This window comes from Bos indicus x Bos taurus, chromosome 19 (assembly GCF_003369695.1).
Source record: "Bos indicus x Bos taurus breed Angus x Brahman F1 hybrid chromosome 19, Bos_hybrid_MaternalHap_v2.0, whole genome shotgun sequence".
Taxonomy (NCBI): Eukaryota; Metazoa; Chordata; class Mammalia; order Artiodactyla; family Bovidae; genus Bos; species Bos indicus x Bos taurus.
The window spans coordinates 11,970,479-11,992,636 of record NC_040094.1 but is presented as its reverse complement, the minus strand read 5'-3'; the positions used below and the strand labels follow the sequence as shown (position 1 = coordinate 11,992,636).

The 22,158-nt window shown below is 38.0% G+C and overlaps 1 long non-coding RNA gene across 1 annotated transcript in view; it reads right to left on the bottom strand.

The window, feature by feature from the left end:
- Positions 1–309: 309 nt before the first annotated feature.
- LOC113878237 overlaps positions 310–22,158 on the bottom strand; it is a 46,067-nt gene continuing 24,218 nt past the window's right edge. The window contains exon 3 of the long non-coding RNA XR_003506949.1: positions 310–1,943. This is a non-coding gene — a long non-coding RNA (uncharacterized LOC113878237). The remainder of the gene's footprint in view (positions 1,944–22,158) is intronic.

The window sequence follows — 22,158 nt, the reverse complement described above, 5'->3', positions numbered from 1 at the left end:
TTTGATCTAAAAACCCTGGATAGAATTAAGTCATTTTTATTTCACTACTTTCACCTTTTGCCCTGAGATAAGGGAACAAACCCCACAGTTTTATATTTTGCTTCCTTTTAACTAAGGGAATGCATGCTCATTACAGAACATTCACACTTAAAGAAACATCCAACAAAGAAAATGAAAGTTCCCCCACAAAATTATCTCCCCAGAGATTATCACTACCAGTGATATGGTATAATTTTTTCTGATATTTTTTTCTATCCATATTTGAAATCAGTATCTAGGTTTAAAAAACACAACACCAACTCCAAAAGCTTGGTAAGCAACAGAGAGCTTTATTGCACCGTTCAGAAAAGAAATAACATGAAAATTATATTACAAAATTTCCAAAGTGTTCATTTTATTTTTCCTCCACTTCACAAAACTGCTTTCTCTCTCTCACATGGTCTCTTCCTCCCAATTCATAGTCACCTTTTCATAAACCTCCTTGCTCTTCCCTGTCTTTCATGTTTCCCTTTTCTTTTCTCAAGTAGAGTAGTCTGCAGGCTTTTCTAGTTTGCAGTCAAACTGATCCCATTATTAGGTAATTAGTCAAGTAAATCAAGGACCTTTCTTTCTTAGAAAAATAAGAAGGGCAGGAGTAGCAATGGAAAGTAGTCATAATTTAACCTTCTTTCCTTATCATATATGTGTGGCTTTATTGCAGGAACAGTTTTTTTAGTTATTTTAATAAAAATAAGATTATTATACATTCTGCTTAATAATTTCCTTTCTTTCACTTAATGTATGTTAAACATCTGTTGATGTCAGTATAAATATATCTACATCATGTTTTACAGTCACTTAGCATTTCATTACATAAGTGTTTCATAATTTATTTGGCCAACCCCCTGTGGTGGGACATTTGGTTATTTCCAAATTTTTGCTGTTTTATGTAATGCTACAATGAATATTCTTGAATAAGTAGAGTAGAAGCCATCTCATCTAACCCTATTGGGACCAGTGGTTGCTTAATCAATTCAAGGAAAATGTAAAAATTGATGCAAAATGTTTCAGAAGCTTTATATTAACTTAAGACACATAGTAAATATGTTCTTCTCTAATATTTTGACTATTTGTCAAATTGTCTATTGTCAGGGTCTTTTATTTGGAGAATGAGTTTCACTGATCACGTATAATTGTATATCATGTGTCTTGCATAAACCATTGCCAAAACATAAGGTTGACAATTTCCCACTTCAGCTTTTTTTCAGCGTAGAGTTCAGTGGACTGTGGGCTTTAGGATGGGAATTAGTGTACACTTAATTAGTGTTAGTGTGTACTTTCAAGACAGAACTACAGTGTTGATTATTCTGGTGAGCTGTTAAAGTTAAGTGGAACTGATTAACAGCACCTCTACCATATATTTGTAAGATAAATTCTTAGAAGTGAAATTACTGGATCAGAGGGTATATGCACTAGAAACTTACACATACTGTCAAACAGTTCTCCAAAAAGGTTATCATAACTTACATTCTCAAAGATACTGTGTTAGAGTTTTCATTTCTCAGATATCCTCACCAACAGTGGCTATAAAGAGTAGTTTAAATGCAACAATGTTATTTATTCAGCAATATTTATTAAAATTTCTAGGTGCAAAATTTACTCATGACAGTTGAAACTGTAAAATTCACAAAAGAAAACTGTAATAGACAATGTTTGTATCCCTCGAAATTCATATACCAAATCTCAATATCCAAAGTGGTATTTAGAAGTGAACCTCTGGGAAGTGACCAGGTGATGAAGGTGAAGCCCTCATAAATGGGATTAGTGCCCTTATGAGACCCCAGACAGCTCCCTTGCCCTTTCTGCCACCTGAGGATACAGTGAGAGACAGCAGTCTGTGAACCAGGAAACAGGTCCCCATCAGATAACAAATTTGCCAGCATCTTGATCTTGGCCTTCACAGACTATAGAAGAATGAGAAATAAATTTCTGTTGTTATCAGCCACGTAGAAGTTTCTCTTGTTTTTATGATATTTTTGTTACAGCAGCCCAAACAGATAAAGGAGTAAATCTTTGTGCTCTTAGGTTAGGCAAAATCTTCTTAGATATGATATCAAAACACAAGAGACAAAAGGAAAAACAGATAAATTGGACTTTATAAAAATTAAAAACTTTTGTGACAACTCACAAAAATATGGGGAAAATACTTTTAAATCATATATTTATAATGGATTTGTATCTAGATTATATAAAGAACACCTAAAAGTTGATTTTAAAAAGAAAAAAATAACGCTGTATAAGAATAAGCAAAAGAACTGAATAAACATTTCTTCAAAGAAAATATACAAATGGCCTAAAGCACATGAAAAGATACTCAATATCACTGACCATCAGGCAAATATAAGTCAAAACCACAATAAGATACCACTTCACATTCATTAGGACAGCTATAACAGAAAAGACAATAATAAGTGTTGGAGATGTGTGGGGAAACTGGAACCCTAATACATTGCTGGTGGGAATGTAAAATGGTACATTCGCTTTGAAAACAGTCTGGCGGTTCCTCAAAATGTTAAATGTATAGTTACCATGCGAACTAAGTCGCTTTGGTCATGTCTGACTCTCTGCAATCCCATGGACTATAGCCTGCCCAGCTCGTCTGTCCCTGGGATTCTTCAGGCAAGAATAGTGGAGTGGGCTGCCATGCTCTCTTTCAGGGGCTCTTCTGAACCCAGGGATTGAACCCATGTCTCTTACTTCTCCTGCACTTGCAGGCAGGTTCTTTACCTCTAGCACCACCTGGGAAGCCCCAATAGTCACCATATGATCCATCAATTCCACTTCTAGGCATATTTCCAAGAGAAATGAAAACATGTCCACAAAAAACTTAAAAACAAATGTTCATAGCAGCATTATTCATAGTAGCCAAAAAGCAGAAACAATTCAATTACCCATCATCTGATGACTGAATACATAAAATGCAATATATCCACATAATGTAATATTATTGAACAATAAAAAGGGATGAAATATTGATACATGCTACAACATGGATGAACCCTGAAAACATGCCAAGCCAAAGAAACCAGTCATAAAAGATTAAAACCATCACAATACTGTAAAGTAATTATCCTCTAATCAAAATTAATTTTTTAAAAAGATTTTATTTCCTCTATAAAAAAAAGATTATCCATTTTAAGATTCTATTTATACGAAATGTCCAGAATAGGCAAATCCTATAGGACTGCAAGGAGATCCAACCAGTCCATTCTAAAGGAGATCAGTCCTGGGTGTTCTTTGGAAGGAATGATGCTAAAGCTGAAATTCCAATACTTTGGCCACCTCATGTGAAGAGTTGACTCATTGGAAAAGACTCTGATGCTGGGAGGGATTGGGGGCAGGAGGAAAAGGGGACGACAGAGGATGAGATGGCTGGATGGCATCACTGACTCGATGGACGTGAGTCTGAGTGAACTCCAGGAGTTGGTGATGGACAGGGAGGCCTGGCGTGCTGCAATTCATGGGGTCACAAAGAGTCGGACACAACTGAGCGACTTAACTGAACTGAACTGATAGAGATAGAAAGTAGATTAGTGATATTTTATGTTGGTGAGTTTATACTCTCATCATGTCTGGTCGTGGCAAGCAAGGAGGCAAGGCTCGTGCAAAGGCCAAGACACGCTCCTCGCGGGCCGGGCTCCAAAAAAAAAAAAAAAGAAAGTAGATTAGTGGTTTCCCAGGGCCAGAGTACGGACAAAATGGGAGTGGCAAGTAATGGACATGGGGTTTCCTCCTGAGGGTGGGGAAATGTTCTAAAATTAATTATGATAACAGTTGCACAGCTCTTAATAATGTGATTATACTAAAACCCATTGAATTATACACTTTAAATGGGTCCGTTGTTTGATACATGACTTATACTTAATAAAGCTGTTACATTAAGTGGGGAGGGATAAATTGGGAGATTGGTATTGACATATATACACTGCTATATATAAAACAGATAACTAAGAAGAACATACGTATGGCATATGGAACTCTATTCAATACTCTTTAATGGTCTACATGGAAAAAGAATCTAAAAAAAGAATGGATATATATGGATATATGTATAACTGATTCACTTTGCTATGTACCTGAAACTAACACAACATTGTAAACCAGCTATACGCCAATAAATTTTTTTTTAAAAAACCTTGATTTTATATGTCAAAAAATTATGTCTCACAATGTTCTAGGTGCTATAAATACAGCAGTTGACATCAGTTCAGTTCAGTTGCTCAGTCATGTCTGACTCTTTGCAACCCCATGGATTGCAGCACACCAGGCTTCCCTGTCCATCACCAACTCCTGGAGCTTGCTCAAACTCACGTCCATTGAATCAGTGATGCCTTCCAACCATCTTATCCTTTGTGGTCCCCTTCTCCTCCTACCTTCAATCTTGCCCAGCATCAGGGTCTTTTCAAATGAGTCAGCTCTTCACATCAGGTGGCCAAAGTATTGAAGTTTCAGCTTCAGCATCAGTCCTTCCAATGAATATTCAGGACTGATCTCCTTTAGGATGGACTGGTTGGACCTTCTTGCAGTCCAAGGGACTCTCAAGAGTCTTCTCCAACACCACAGTTCAAAAGCATCAGTTCTTTGGTGCTCAGCTTTCTTTATAGTCCAACTCTCATATCAATACATGACTACTGGAAACATCCATACATGACTCTCACATCCATACTTGCCTACTCTCCACACATCCTATTCTCCACACAGCCAACTCTCCACACATCCAACTCTCACATCCATATGTAACTACTAATCAAACTGACCATATGGACCACAGCCTTGTCTAACTCAAAGAAACTACAAGCCATGCTGTGTAGGGCCACCCAAGATGGACGGGTCATGGTGGAGAGTTCTGACAAAATGTAGTCCACTGGAGAAGGGAATGGCAAACCACTTCAGTATTCTTGCCTTGAGAACCACATGAACAGTGTGAAAAGGCAAAAAGATATGACACTGAAAGATGAACTCCCCAGGTCAGTAGATGCCCAATACGTTACTGGAGAAGAGTGGAGAAATAACACCAGAAAGCATGAAGAGGTGGAGCCAAAGCAAAAACAACATCCAGTTGTGGATGTGACTGGTGATGGAAGTAAAGTCTAATGCTGTAAAGAACAATATTACATAGGAACCTGAAATGTTAGGTCCATGAATCAAGGTAAATTGGAAATGGTCAAACAGGAGATGGCAAGAGTGAACACTGACATTTTAGGAATCAGTAAACTAAGATGGACTGGAATGGGCGAATTTAACTCAGATGACCATTATATCCACTACTGTGGGCAAGAATTTCTTTTTTTTTTTTAATATAAATTTATTTATTTTAATTGGAGGTTAATTACTTTACAATATTGTATTGGTTTTATCATACATCAATTTCTTAAAAGAAATGGAGTAGCCCTCAGAGTCAATAAAAGAGTCCAAAATGCAGTACTTGGGTGCAATCTCAAAAATGACAGAATGATCTCTGTTGGTTTCCAGGGCAAACCATTTAATATCACAGTAATCCAAGTCCATGCCCTGACCAGTAATGCTGAAGAAGCTGAAGTTGAATGGTTCTATGAAGACCTACAATACCTTCTAGAACTAACACCAAAAAAAGATGTCCTTTTCATCATAAGGAACTCGAATGCAAAAGTAGAAAGTCAAGAGATACCTAGAGTAACAGGCAAGTTTGGCCTTGGAGTACAAAATGAAGCAGGGCAAAGGCTAACAGAGTTTTGCCAAGAGAACGCACTGGTCATAGCAAACACCCTCTTTCAACAACACAAGAGATGACTCTACACATGGACATCACCAGATGGTCAACACCAAAATCAGACTGATTATATTCTTTGCAGTCAACGATGGAGTAGCTCTGTACAGTCAGCAAAAACAAGACTGGGAGCTCACTATTCAGATCATGAACTCCTTATTGCCAAAATCAGACTTAAATTGAACAAAGTAGGGAAAACCACTAGATTATTCAGGTATGATCTAAATCAAATCCCTTAATGATTAGACAGTGGAAGTGAGAAATAGATTCAAGGGATTAGATCTGATAAAGTATCTGAAGAACTATGGACAGAGGTTCATGACATTGTACAGGAGGCAGTGATCAAGACCATCCCCAAGGAAAAGAAATGCAAAAAGGCAAAATGGCTGTCTGAGGAGGCCTTACAAATAGCTGAGAAAAGAAGAGAAGCTAAAGGCAAACAAGAAAAGGAAGGCTATACCTATTTTAATGCAGAGTTCCAAAGAATAGCAAGGAGAGATAAGAAAGCCTTCCTAAGTGATCACTGCAAAGACATAGAGGAAAACAATAGAATGGGAAAGACTCGAGATCTCTTCAAGCAAATTAGATACCAAGGGAACATTTCATGGGCACAATAAAGGACAGAAACGCTATGGACCTAACAGAAGCAGAAGAGATTAAGAAGAGGTGGCAAGAATACACAGAAATATAAAAAGATCTTCATGACCCAGATAACCATGATGGTGTGATCACTGAACTACAGCCAGACATCCTGGAATGCAAAGTCAAGTGGGCCTTAGGAAGCATCACTGTGAGCAAAGCTAGTGGAGGCGATGGAATTCTAGTTGAGCTATTTCAAATCCTAAAAGATGATGCTGTTAAAGCTGACATATATCTTCCATTTATCCTTCCAGATTCACTCTCCATCCTTCTCCATTATGCGCTCTGCCCAAAGAGGCTGATCTAACAGACCACATCAAAAGGGTTCTCAGGCTTTGGTTGAGTTTGGCCAACAGCGAACCGAGGCAGGAAATCAGGGTGGGAAGGAAGGTGGGATCATAATATTTGTTCTTTCAGCTCTCTCACTGAGAGGGCACCTTGTGCCTGCTGTGTCTCTACAGTGAAAGTCACTGATCTTCCAAAAGAGGCAACTTTCTATGCTCTTTTATGTTCTATTAACTACTACAGCAATTCCTCTAGCTTTTATATTTATATGAAAGCCAAAGAACAATCTAGGAACATATCAGAGATGGGGAAAAGACTAAGGATTGTAACCAAAGAAATCAGTTGAGCTTTAACCCATAAAAAAAAAGCACAACTAACATTTTGTGGAACAAAAATTCACAGAAATAAATATTTTAACTGTTACATCTCACAGATAAATTATATCATGCCATGGGTAAAGATTTTAAATAAAGTATTGCCAAGGTAAGAGTCAAAATTCTCTAGCATAAATTCAGTGACAAAGGACTGCTGTACAATCTTTTTAAAAAAACTGAATACTCAATTTATTTACTCTAAGAATAGGGTACATAGACTCACAATGTCTTTGTGCATTCGTTTTTCCATCTGAAAAGTAGTAGCGGTTTTGACTTCTTTAAATTCTCATTCGTGGTAACAAATACTTATGCATTCCCAGCTTCTGGCTGATTAGAGTGCCCTCATGTGTGTCTCTGCTGTAATGTTCTAGATTTCTGAGAAAGATAGTAATCTCAGCAGCAATACAATTATAATTTATTTCCCATTTATAATAGCTTCAAGTATCACTCAGCAAATGCTGAAGAGTGTGATTAATCCTACTACAATTCATTATCAAACTTTTCATATGCCAAATTTTATTCTAAAGTAATGACGTTATTATTTGCCCCAGTTCAAATGTTAATAACTTGAGTTTTTTTCCTAAAAACTTCTAAATTTTTCACTATGATTTTATTATCATACCTTAATGAAAAGCTGTAGCTAATTAAGTTGTCAATTATATATGATAGCCTGACTATACACTTTTGGAGGGTGGACAACAGCTCAAGGAACCAGTTCTAACTCAGTTTTTCCAAATAAAAATTTCCTTGTTTAAATCATTGCAAAGACTACTCAAAAAGACTATATTTGAGGATGCCAACGCCAAAAGAGAATTTCATTTTTTGGAACTGTATATAAAATAAAAAATCTCATAAATCCAACAATATTTTATATGACACTTATCCAACAAGTATTTATTGAGGGCCCCCACTATGTGCCAGGAATGAGATGTCAAACTGAGGAACCTGAATTTACTAAAGTAAAGCAAAAGGGACTGTTTTTTTCTCCTTTTATAAAATGACTTAGTAATAAATGCCTCACCCAAGAGGGTTGCTGTAAAGATCTAATAACATGACATACGTAACCACATATTTTAAAACAGAGAAACGTTGTTAAAATGTTTGCAAGAGAAACCTTGGTGATTCCAAGGACATATTTTAGGCCTTGCCTTGTGTATGGAAGATCTTTGAATGCGAGGCTCTACTACTACTCTAAATTTTTTTAATTAAAAATTTTCTTCAAAGTTTCATGACAGGAGAGAAGGTGGGAAGAGAGAATTGTGTTACCTAAGAAAAGAAGTCTGAACTATTATTTTCCTCATTGCCTCTTACCTTCTTTATCTTAGTCAATCTCAGGCAGGGCATACATTGGCTGCGGATACCAGTTAAATCATGAGGTCAGATTAACTATACTAGATTAGCCAGAATGGAGCAGTTATACTAACCCGGCAGAAGCCAGTGTTACACCTTTCCAAAATCCCTGAAACTAAAAACACCAGCAAACTCATGACGTTCAAAGGTACGTATTATAGTATATGAGGTGATTATCTGATTCTAGGCCCTGTAGAAAATTGAATAGACCCACAAATCACATATCCCACATATCAGGGACAGATTTCCTCTTCTTGGGCTCTAAAATCACTGCGGATGGTGACTGCAGTCATGAACTTAGACGACGATTGCTTCTTGGAAGGAAAACTATGACAAACCTAGACAGTGCGTTAAAAAGCAGAGACATCACTTTGCCAACAAAAGTCTGTATAGTCAAGGCTATGGTCTTTCCAGTAGTCATGTATGGATGTGAGAGTTGGACCATAAAGAAGGCAACGTGCCGAAGAATTGATGTTTTCAAACTGTGGTATGGAGAAGACTCTTGAGAGTCCCTTGGACAGGAAGGAGATCAAACCAATCAATCCTAAAGGAAGTTAACCCTGAATATTCATTGGAAGGACTGATGCTAAAGCTGAAGCTCCAATACTTTGGCCACCTGATGTAAAGAACTGACTCATTGGAAAAGACCCTGATGCTGGGAAAGATTGAAGGCAGAAGGAGGAGAGGGCAACAGAGATGGTTGGATGGCATCACTGATTCAATGGACATGAACTTGTGCAAACTCCGGGAGATGGTGAGGGACAGGGAAGTCTGGCGTGCTGCTGTCCTTGGGGTTGCAAAGAGTTGGACATGACTTGGCAACTGAACAACAATGAACAACATATCACAGCCCCCCTTCCTGCTGTCCTCTATCCACTCAGAATCTGACACGGTATTCCAAGAAAAGTTCCATGTCCCACAGTTCTGTCTTCTCCAAGTTCCAATGTAAATTTCCATGGTTTTATGTGACCTATTAATCAGTTATCTCCAACCTTTGCAAGTTTGATGACATACACTTCCTCTCCAATTTTTAAACATCATGGAAATTATTTAACATATCAAAAGTAGATTTAAAAAAGCATAGTGAATCCTCCGCATACCCATCAACCAACTTTAACTACTGTCAACATTTGGGGAACTTCAAGATTAGAATAGCCTAAAGGAGGCAAGAATATACAATGGATTAAAGACAATCTCTTTAACAAGTGGTGCTGGGAAATCTGGTCAACCACTTGTAAAAGAATGAAACTGGACCACTTTCTAACACCATACACAAAAATAAACTCAAAATGGATTAAAGATCTAAACGTAAGACCAGAAACTATAAAACTCCTAGAGGAGAACATAGGCAAAACACTCTCCGACATACATCACAGCAGGATCCTCTATGACCCACCTCCCAGAATATTGGAAATAAAAGCAAAAATAAACACATGGGACCTAATTAACCTTAAAAGCTTCTGCACATCAAAGGAAACTATTAGCAAGGTGAAAAGACAGCCTTCAGAATGGGAGAAAATAATAGCAAATGAAGCAACTGACAAACAACTAATCTCAAAAATATACAAGCAACTCCTACAGCTCAACTCCAGAAAAATAAACGACCCAATCAAAAAATGGGCCAAAGAACTAAATAGACATTTCTCCAAAGAAGACATACAGATGGCTAACAAACACATGAAAAGATGCTCAACATCACTCATTATCAGAGAAATGCAAATCAAAACCACTATGAGGTACCATTTCACACCAGTCAGAATGGCTGCGATCCAAAAGTCTACAAATAATAAATGCTGGAGAGGGTGTGGAGAAAAGGGAACCCTCTTACACTGTTGGTGGGAATGCAAACTAGTACAGCCACTATGGAGAACAGTGTGGAGATTTCTTAAAAAACTGGAAATAGAACTGCCTTATGATCCAGCAACCCCACTGCTGGGCATACACACTGAGGAAACCAGAAGGGAAAGAGACACGTGTACCCCAATGTTCATCGCAGCACTGTTTATAATAGCCAAGACATGGAAGCAACCTAGATGTCCATCAGCAGATGAATGGATAAGAAAGCTGTGGTACATATACACAATGGAGTATTACTCAGCCATTAAAAAGAATACATTTGAATCAGTTCTAATGAGGTGGATGAAACTGGAGCCTATTATACAGAGTGAAGTAAGCCAGAAGGAAAAACATAAATACAGTATACTAACGCATATATATGGAATTTAGAAAGATGGTAACAATAACCCTGTGTATGAGACAGCAAAAGAGACACTGATGTATAGAACAGTCTTATGGACTCTGTGGGAGAGGGAGAGGGTGGGAAGATTTGGGAGAATGGCAATGAAACATGTAAAATATCATGTAGGAAACGAGTTGCCAGTCCAGGTTCGATGCACGATGCTGGATGCTTGGGGCTGGTGCACTGGGAGGACCCAGAGGGATGGTATGGGGAGGGAGGAGGGAGGAGGGTTCGGGATGGGGAACACATGTATACCTGTGGCGGATTCATTTTGATATTTGGCAAAACTAATACAATTATGTAAAGTTTAAAAATAAAATAAAATTAGAAAAAAAAAAAAAAGATTAGAATAGCCTGACAATGGGAGTTCCCTGGTGATCTACTGGTTAGGATTTGGTGTTTTCACTGCCAAGGCCTGGGTTCAATCTCTGATCAAGGAATTGAAATCCTGCTGCACAGTCAAAAAAAGAAAAAAAAACAGCATGAGAGTGGGTGGTGATTAGAAAACCAAACAGAATTTTTGAAACAAAAATATAATATTTAAAAGTATAAAATCAATGGAAAGATTGAACAGCTGAATAATTAGTGATCTATAAGACAGTCCCAAGGAAGTTACCTAGAATATACCATTGTGGTGGTGGTTGTGGTTTAGTTGCTAAGTTATGTCTGACTCTTGCAACCCCCATGGGCTGTAACCCACCAGGCTCCTTTGTCCATGGGATTTCCCAGGCAAGAATACTGGAGTGGGTTGCCGTTTCCTTCTTCAGGGGATCTTCCCAACCCAAGGATCAAACACAAGTCTCCTGCATTGCTGGCAGATTCTTTACCAACTGAGCCACCAGGGAAGCCCCAAATATACCATAGAGACAAAGAAATGGAAAGATGAAAGAGAAATTATGGGTCATAGATGATAAAGTGCAAAGGTCCAATGTGCATCTGGCACCAGAAGGGGAAAATGGACAGAACAGAGGAGAGGTCATGTTCAAAAAATTATGACTGAGAATCTTCTAGAATTGATGAAATTCAAATCCTGACTTTGAAGAAACTAAATGAATCCCACTCTAAATAAAAAGAAATCCATGCCAAGACACATCATTGTAAAACCAAAGGTAAGAAAAAAAAAAAAACAAAGGTAAGAAAAAGATCCTAAATCAGCTAGAGAAAAATACAGCAATAACAGGACATTTCTCAATGGCAATAATAGAAGCCAGAAGACAGTGGAATAATGTCTTTAAGGTCTGAGAAGAAAATAACTGTCAACCTAGAATTATGTCATCAAAAACTACCTCAAAATAGATCCTGAAGTAATAATATTTTCAGAGAGACTGTGGAAGATACCCTCAACTAGGAGGTCAATTACCCTAAAGGTAATTCTTGAAGTTTTTAATGAGAAATTCTAAGGCACTGGGCTTTGTAAAAGTTGTGAAAATGCATAGATTGAGAACACAAAAAGACTAAGGGCACACTGGCTCCCACCACAACTACTACCAACCTCATCTTAACTTTTCAATTCTGGGACATTTTGGTTACACTGGAGGTATATGCTTTACTTTTGCAGATTTCAGGGGAAGGGAACACTTCTGCTCCATCTCCTCATGCTACTGACCCCAAAAGACCTTTCTGGGCCCATAAGCTCTTAGGAGGAGTGGTTAACATGACTGGTCAGAATTCAAGGCATTGACTGGGCCTTATCTGCATCTTCTTCATGACTCAGGTCTCTATTTTCTTCTGCCTCTTACTGAAGTTTCTTTGGGTCTCCTCCGAAACAACTAGTTTTGGAGAAAGAAGAAATAGCTGACATATCTCCATAGAGAAAGTTATTATATTCTCATCCTTGCATGTAGCTCCCTAAAGTTCCTCAGTCTGGGACACCAAAGGGACAAGGGGACCCAGGCATCCTCGGTTTCTGAATTAATAACATTAAAATACCTCAGAACTCATATGTGTCCTCTAATATAGATGCTCATCCCTACTCTAAGGTAATGAAAACTAGCTGCTGTCCCTGGGGAAAGGACAAGCGGCTTCTCTGCCAAATTCAAACACAGGAGAAATCATCTTTGCTGGAAGAAAAACACTGATTTCACAGGGAATTAAAGGTTAATCATCTTGGTGAAATCACCCAGCTCTCTAAAGATGCTGAATATTTACTGTATTAGAATAGAAACAGGACAAATGTCAAAAAGAAATCCGGACCCAAATACACACTGAATTCAGTATATGATAAAAGTTAGCATTCCAGATCAGTGGGAGAAAGATGACTTATTCAATAAATGTAATGAGACAACTGGTTAGACTTTTTTAAAGCTGAATCATTACTTTATGCCAAAATAAAGTCCATATGTATCAAAATTTAAAGATAAAATATGAAAGCATAAAAATACTGAGGGGAACATGGATGAATATTTTTATAATCTTGGAGTGGAAAAGGCCTTTTCAAGCATGTGTTACCAAATTCAGATTGTATAAAGAAAAAAATTTTATACATTTTGGCTGCATAAAAATAAAAACTTAGACCTTTCAAAATGACATGAAAATACTACTTAAAAAAAGATATATCATCTTCTTGAATAAGGATTAAAATCATAAAGATGTCAATTATTCCCAAATTAGTAACTGAACCAGAATATATTTATTTTTAACTAACATATGCATACAAATCCAGTCAGAATATACTGACTTTACATCAATAATGTACTGATTGATATATTGATTTTACTGGACAATAACACTAACATTCATGTGGAAGAATACATGACACTAATCAAGAGTATTTGGTAAAGAACACCAGTGAAGGGAGATACGTCTTATCACAATTCAACTTAAAATGAAGCCATAGTAAATAAAACAGTATATTATTGGCACAGGAACAGAAAAATAGATCAGTAGAAAGTATGGAGAGTCCAAAATTGATTAAACTATATAGGAGAATCTTATCAAAGAATCGAGATGGTTTTACATATTATACGGTGCTGGAATAATTGAGTATATATTTGGAAGAAAATAAACCTATTTCTTCTGGCAGAAACTGATAGCTGTGATACAAATTCCATTCAGAACCCTGATTTTATTTAGGCTAGAAGTGTGTTCAGTCAACTATTCACCTCCCTCAGTTCAGTTCAGTTCACAGTCAGTCGTGTCCGATTCTTTGCAACCCCATGTACTACAGCACACCAGGCTTCCCTGTCCATCACCAACTCCCAGAGCTTACTCAAACTCATGTCCATTGAGTCAGTGATGCCATCCAACCATCTCATCCTCTGTCACCTCCTTCTCCTCCCACCTTCAATCTTTCCCAGCATCAGGGTCTTTTCCAGTGAGTCAGCTCTTCACATCACATGGCTAAAGTATTGGAGTTTCAGCTTCTGCATCAGTCCTTCCAAAGAATATTCAGGACCGATTTCCTTTAGGATTGACTGGTCGGATTTCTTTGCAGTGCAAGGAACTCTCAATAGTCTTCTCCAGCACCTTATTTCAAAAGCATCATATCTTCGACACTCAGCTTTCTTCATGGTCCAACTCTCACATCCATACATGACACTGGAAAAACCATAGCTTTGACTAGATGGACCCTTGTCAGCAAAAAATGTCTGCTTTTTAATATGCTGTCTAGGTTTGTCATAGCTTTTCTTAAAAGGAGCACGTGTCTTTTAATTTCATGGCTGCAGTCACCATCTGCAGTGATTTTGGAGCCCCCCAAAATAAAGTCTGCCACTGCTTCCATTGTTTTCCCATCTATTGCCCTGAAGTGATGGGACTGATTGCCATGATCTTCATTTTTTGAATGCTGAGTTTTAAGCCACTTTTTCACTCTCCTCTTTCAATTTCATCAAGAGGCTCTTTAGTTCCTCTCCGCTTTCTGCCATAAGTGTGGAGACATCTGCATATCTGAGGTTATTGATATTTCTCCAGCCAGTCTTGATTTCAGCTTGTGTTTTTCATCCAGCCTGGCATTTCACATGATGTACTCTGCATATAAGTTAAATAAACAGGGTGACAATATACAGTCTTGACGTACTTCTTTCCCAATTTGGAACCAGTCCATTGTTCCATGTCCGGTTCTAGCTGTTGCTTCTTGACCTGCATATAGATTTCTCAGGAGGCAGGTAATGTGGTCTGGTATTCCCATCTCTTGAAGAATTTTCTGCAGTTTGTTGTGATCCACACAGTCAAAGGCTTTGACATAGTCAATAAAGCAGAAGTAGAGGTTTTTTTAAGAATTCCCTTGCTTTTTCTATGATCCAATGGATGCTGGCAATTTGATCTCTGGTTCCTCTGCCTTTTCTAAATCAGCTTGAACATCTGGAAGTTCTCTGTCCACATACTGTTGAAACCTACCTTGGAGAATTTTGATCATTACTTTGCTAGCATGTGAGAAGAGTGCAATTGTGCGGTATTTGAACATTCCTTGGCATTGCCTTTCTTTGGGATTGGAATGAATACTGACCTTTTCCAGTCCTGTGGCCACTGCTGAGTTTTCAAAATTTAATGGCATATTGAGTGCAGCACTTTCACAGCATCATATTTTAGGATTTGGAATAGCTCAGCTGGAATTCTATCACCTCCACTAGCTTTGTTCATAGTAATGCTTCCTAAGGCCCACTTGACTTCACATTCCAGGATGTCTGGCTCTAGGTGAGTGATCACACCATGGTGGTTATATGAGTCTTAAGATCTTTTTTGTATAGCTCTTCTGTGTATTCTTGCTACCTCTTCTTAGTATCTTCTGCTTCTGTTAGGTCCATAGCATTTCTATCCTTTATTGTGCCGATTTTTGCATGAAATGTTCCCTTGGTATCTCTAATTTGCTTGATGAGATCTCTAGTCTTTCCCATTCTATTGCTTTTCTGTTTCTGATCACTTAGGAAGGCTTTCTTATCGTTCTTTGATGTTCTTTGGAACTCTGCATTCAGATGGATATATCTTTCCCTTTCTCCTTTGCCTTTTGCTTCTCTTCTTTTCTCAGGTATATGTAAGGCCTTCTCAGCCAACCATTTGGCCTCTTTGCATTTCTTTTTCTTGGTGATGGTTTCGATCACCACGTCCTGTACAATGGGCTTCCCTCATAGCTCAGTTGGTAAAGAATCCGCCTGCAATGCAGGAGACCCCAGTTCAATTTCTGGGTCGGGAAGATCCACTGGAGAATGGATAGGCTACCCACTCCAGTATTCTTGGGCTTCCCTTGTGGCTCAGCTGCTAAGGAATGTGCCTGCAATGAGGGAGACGTGGGTTCAATCCCTGGGTTGGGAAGATCATCTGGAGAAGGGAAAGGCTACCCACTCCAGTATTCTGGCCTGGAGAGTTCCATGGACTGTATAGTCCATGGAGTCACAAAGAGAATGTCATGAACCTCTGTCCATAGTTCTTCAGGTACTTTGTCTTATCAGCAAGCTTGCCTTGAGAACCCCATGAACAGTATGAAAAGGCAAAAAAATATGACACTGAAAGATGAACTCCCCAGGTCAGTAGGTGCCCAATATGCTACTGGAGAAGAGTGGAGAAGTAGCTCCAGAAAGAATGAAGAGGTGGAGCCAAAGCGAAAGCAACACCCAGTTGTGGATGTGACTGGTGATGGAAGTAAAGTCCAATGCTGTAAAGAACAATATTGCATAGGAACTGGAATGTTAGGTTCATGAATCAACGTAAATCGTAAGTGGTCAAACAGGAGATGGCAAGAGTGAACATTGACATTTTAGGAATCAGTGAACTAATTCACAGAGTTGTTCTAATTCACAGAATTAAATTCACAGAATGGGTGAATTTAATTCAGATGACCATTATATCTACTATTGTGGACAAGAATCCCTTAAAAGAAATGGAGTAGCCATCATAGTCAAAAAAAGAGTCCGAAATGCAGTACTTGGGTGCAATCTCAAAAATGACAGAATGAACTCTGTTCGTTTTTAAGGGAAACCATTCAATATCACAGTAATCTGAGACTATGCCCCAACCACTAATGCCAAAGAAGCTGAAGTTGAATGGTTCTATGATGACCTGCAATACTTCTAGAACTAACACCAAAAAAAGATGTCCTTTTCATCACAGGGGTCTGGAATGCAAAAGTAGAAAGTCAATAGATACCTGGAGTAACAGGCAAGTTTGGCCTTGGAGTACAAAATGAAGCAGGGCAAAGGCTAACAGAGTTTTGCCAAGAGAACACACTGGCCATGGCAAACACCCTCTTTCAACAACACAAGAGATGACTCTACACATGGACATCACCAGATGGTCAATACTGAAATTAAATTGATTATATTCTTTGCAGCCAAAGATGGAGACGCTCCATATAGTTGGCTAAAACAAAACCGGGATCTGACTGTGGCTCTGACCATGAACTCCTTATTGTAAAATTCAGACTTAAATTGAAGAAAGTAGGGAAAACCACTAGACCATTCAGGTATGACCTAAATTACTGAGACATAATTAGAAATCTAATGGGTAGAACTTCCAGGAAAGCTATTGTTTTTTGATTTAAAAAAAAAAAAAGAATTTGCCTCTTACCCTTTTCCCTGAAAAATTCTTCCTGTCTATTACATAAATGTGATGCTTAGAGTATAGAAACTGTATTACATGAGAAAGAAAATAATAATCTAATGACTGTCGAACTGAAAGTGAGAAGCAGCCTAGTTCTTTGATGGCATGGTAGAGTCACACACCAGTACTGACTTCTTACTTCCATTCTTTATGTCACATTAAAAAAACCCTATCTGATGAAGACATTTTAACAAGGATTGTACTATGCATAGTTGAATGAAAATTCTGTTAACTCAGCACCTATATCATATCACATACAAAGATGAACTTCAAATGACTTAGGTATCTACATAAAAAATGATAAAAATATGGAGGTGTGTGGGGGAGACTTTAATTAAGAAGAATCACTGGTGCACCCTCATGGAAAACCGTATGGAGGTTCCTCAAAAAACTAAAAATAGAATTACCATATGATCCCATAATCCCACTCCCAGGCATATATCCAAAACTATAATTCAAACAGATACTTAAGCCCCTATGTTTACAACAGCCCTATTCATAATAGCCAAGACATGGCAACTACCTAAATGTCCACTGACAGATGAATGGATAAAGAAGATGTGATACATATACATATATGTATACACACACGTACACAAACAGGAATATTAACCAATCCCATTTGCAGCAATCTAGATGGAATGGGATATTATCACACTAAGTGAAGTAAGTCAGAGAGAGAGAAAAAAAATACCATATGATATCATTTACATATGGAATCTAAAACTATGACACAAATAAACCTATCTACGAAGCAGAAACAGACTCACAAACATAGAGAACAGACCTGTGGTTGCCAAGCGAGGTGGGAGAGGGGTGGAGGGGGAGTTTGGGGTTAGCAGATGCACACTACAGAGTGGATAAGCAACAAGGTTCCACGCTATAGCACAGGAAGCTATATTAAATATTCTGAGATAAACTATAATGGAAAAGGATATTTTTAAATGTATATATATGTATAATTGAATCACTCTGCTGTATAGCAAAAATTAACACAACACTGTAAATCAACTACACATCAATAAAAAAAACTTAAGACATTAAAATAAATAGATTACCAGGGGCAGGGGAGAAGAATCGAATTAAGTTTTTTCTATCATGAAAGCATAAATAAAATCAAAACAAATAGACTGGGAAAATATTTATATTACTAACATATGAGTTACAGTCCCAAGCATTCAAAAAGCTTCTACAGACTAATTAGAAACTAATGACCAGTAGAAGAAATGGAAAAGGAATACAATAGGCAAGGTGCAAAAGAAGAAATTCAAACATTCAATAAAAATATGAAAAAATGCTCAACCTCACTAGTCAGGAAATGCAAATAAAAACAAAAATAAGTTATCATTTATCACTGATTTCCAAAAACCATAAAGTGTGATAATATCTGGGACTGAGTAAAGGAAACTCATACATGCTGGTAGGAATATAAACTGCTTCAACAAACTTGGAAAATATTTGAGCAAACAGTCTCAGTTTTAAGGAATCTATCCTACAGAAATAAAGGCCTCAAAATGCAAGATAAATACATTGATGACATTGGATATCTCTTATCATGGTTATCGTATCATGGTAACTGTCTTTAATTTATTCATGATTCCTGGCATGCTTGTCCTTTTTGCAGTGTGATTTGGTATTCCTTCCACTGACATGACTGAAGCGACTTAGCAGCAGCAGCCACTGAGAGTTAAAGTCTACTTCTCTACTTCTTGAATCCTGGACTTGGTGACTTTCTTCCACCAATGGGATGGTACAACTGTGGCACAAACAGAAGTTTGAATACAATTGCAGGATTTCCCTCATGGCTCAGTGGTGAAGAATCCACCTGCTAATGCAGGAGATGGGGGTTTGATCCTTGGTCCAGGAGGATCCTGTATCCCATGGAGCCTAAGCCAAACTAAGCCCAGCAACTATTGAGCCTGTGCTCCAGAGCCTGGGAGCTGCAACTACTGAGCCCATGTGCTGCAACTTCTGAAGCCAGAGCACCCTGAAGACTATGCTCTCCAACAAGAGAAGCCACCGCAATGAGAAGCCTGCTCCCCACAGCTAGAGAGTGGCCCCCACTCACTGCAACTACAGAAAAAGGCTGAGCAGCAAACAACACCCAGCACAGCCATAAATAAATAAATTAAATTATTTTAAAATGTTAAAAAATGTTTTAAAAAGTAATTACATATTGGAGCTTGCTCTTTCTTGCAGATAGGAACAGCCTCCTGGAGGATGAGAGATTATGTGGAGAAGACCCTGGAAACCATCCTAGCTGAGACCCCAGATATGTGAGTGAGGCCATTCTAAACCCTCCAGTTCCAGCTAAGCTGGCCCAGATGAGAACTGACGAGCCAACTCTCAGAATTCTAAGAAATAATAAATACTGTGGTTTTAAGTCACTAATTTAGATGACTTGCTTCACAGAAAAATAAATATTTGATACAGTAGTGAAAAAACAAAATGAGCTACAAAACTTTGGATGTAATCAATGGAGAAAGATGAGTCAATTGCTTCACATCCCTGTTACCGACTATTATGCAATAATTAAAGTGTTAGAATCTTCATCTATTACTTCAGAGCAACCCTGCCCAATAGAGAGGTAATGTGAGCCACATGTGTAATTTTAAGCTTTTATAGCTATATTAAAAGGAGATAGACAAAATTTTAATAATCTATTTATTTAACCCAATATACCCCAAATATTATCATTGTATGTGTAATCAATAAAAATTATTTGTTAGATATTTCACATTCTTTTTTTAAACTAACTCTTAGAAATCTGGCATGTATTTCATACTTCAGCACAATTTAATTCTGACTAGCTACATTTCAAGTGTTCAATAGCTATGTGTGGCTAGTGATTACCACAGACTCAAATGTTTGAGTCTCTCCACAGCTACCTCCTCAATTCCTTTTTAAGAGAAAAGACATATAAGTATACATCAGTATGCAGAATGGGATGGAAGGATGTAACCCAAATTGTTAAAATTGCTTTGCCAGCCAATTGAGGTTGGAAGAAAAAGCGGATTATATCTCTTTATACATTCTTATATTGTTTAGCTTCATTATAAAGGTATGTTAATTAAAAAAATAATAAAGGTATGTTAATTATAAAATTATTTTTAAAAGTTAATCACAAAGCCTAAAATAAACTAAAAACAATGAGATAAAAAGGAACACATCAACGGCTCCTAACTAAGATTACTTTCAAGATGAAGAAAGAACTTTCCTTTTTAATAGAGATCTTCTTGCACTATTTCTATCTTAAACTTTAATCACATATTACTTTTTTTTTTTTACAATTTTAAAAGTTACATTTTTAGGTAAAATAAATATTGATTTGAAATACTTAATTCCTCATACTAAATATTTATTAAGTATCAGCTCTGATAGGCACATACTCATTTTTTAACTTTAAGCCATAACAATTTTTAACTTACAGAATGTGTGGGAAATATTTTTGAGCATGGGAGACCTTTGGTGCTCCTTCCTTCTTATTCTAAGTAAGGTCACTCTCCTACTTCCAATTAATATTCTACTGAGGAATGAAATATATGGGATTAGCTTGCCACTTAGAAGCCTAATGTTCAGTTTAGTACAGTTCAGTCACTCAGTTGTGTCCGACTCTTTGCAACCCCATGAATCCCAGCACACCAGGCCTCCCTGTCCATCACCAACTCCTGGATTTACTCAAACTCATATCCATCGAGTCTGTGATGCCATCCAGCCATCTCATCCTCTGTCGTCCCCTTCTCCTCCTGCCCCCACTCCCTCCCAGCATCAGAGTCTTTTCCAATGAGTCAACTCTTCACATGAGGTGGCCAAAGTATTGGAGTTTCAGCTTCAGCATCAGTCCTTCCAATGAACACCCAGGACTGATCTCCTTTAGGATGGACTGGTTGGATCTCCTTGCAGTCCAAGGGACTCTCAAGAGTCTTCTCCAGCACCACAGTTCAAAAGCATCAATTCTTCGGTGCTCACCTTTCTTCACAGTCCAACTCTCACATCCATACATGATCACTGGAAAAATCATAGCCTTGACTATATAGATCTTTGTTGGCAAAGCAATATCTCTGCTTTTGAATATTATCTCTAGGTTGGTCATAACTTGCCTTCCAAGGAGTAAACGTCTTTTAATTTCATGGCTGCAGTCACCATCTGCAGTGATTTTGGAGCCCAAAAAAATAAAGTCTGACACTGCTTCCACTGTTTCCCCATCTACCCCATGAAGTGTTGGGACCAGATGCCATGATCTTAGTTTTCTGAATGCTGAGCTTTACGCCAACTTTTTCACTCTCCTCTTTCACTTTCATCAAGAGACTCTTTAGCTCCTCTTCACTTTCTGCCATAAGGGTGGTGTCAGCTGTATATCTGAGGTTATTGATATTTCTCCCAGCAATCTTGATTCCGGCTTGTGCTTCTTCCAGCCCAGTGTTTCTCATTGCCAGACATCCTGGAATATGAAGTCAAGTGGGCCTTAGGAAGCATCACTATGAACAAAGCTAGTGGAGGTGATGGAATTCCAGTTGAGCTATTTCAAATCCTGATAGATGATGCTGTGAGAGTGCTGCACTCAATATGCCTGCCCATTTGGAAAACTCAGCAGTGGCCACAGGACTGGAAAAGGTCAGTTTTCATTCCAATCCCAAAGAAAGGCAACGCCAAAGAACGCTCAAACTATTGCACAATTGCACTCATCTCACACGCTAGTAAAGTAATGCTCAAAATTCTCCAAGCCAGGCTTCAGCAATACGTGAACTGTGAACTTCCAGATGTTCAAGCTGGTTTTAAAAAAGGCAGAGGAACCAGAGATCAAATTGCCAACATCCGCTGGATCATAGAAAAAGCAAGAGAGTTCCAGAAAAACATCTATTTCTGCTTTATTGACTATGCCATACCCTTTGACTGTGTGGATCACAATAAACTGTGGAAAATTCTGAAAGAGATGGGAATACCAGACCCCCTGA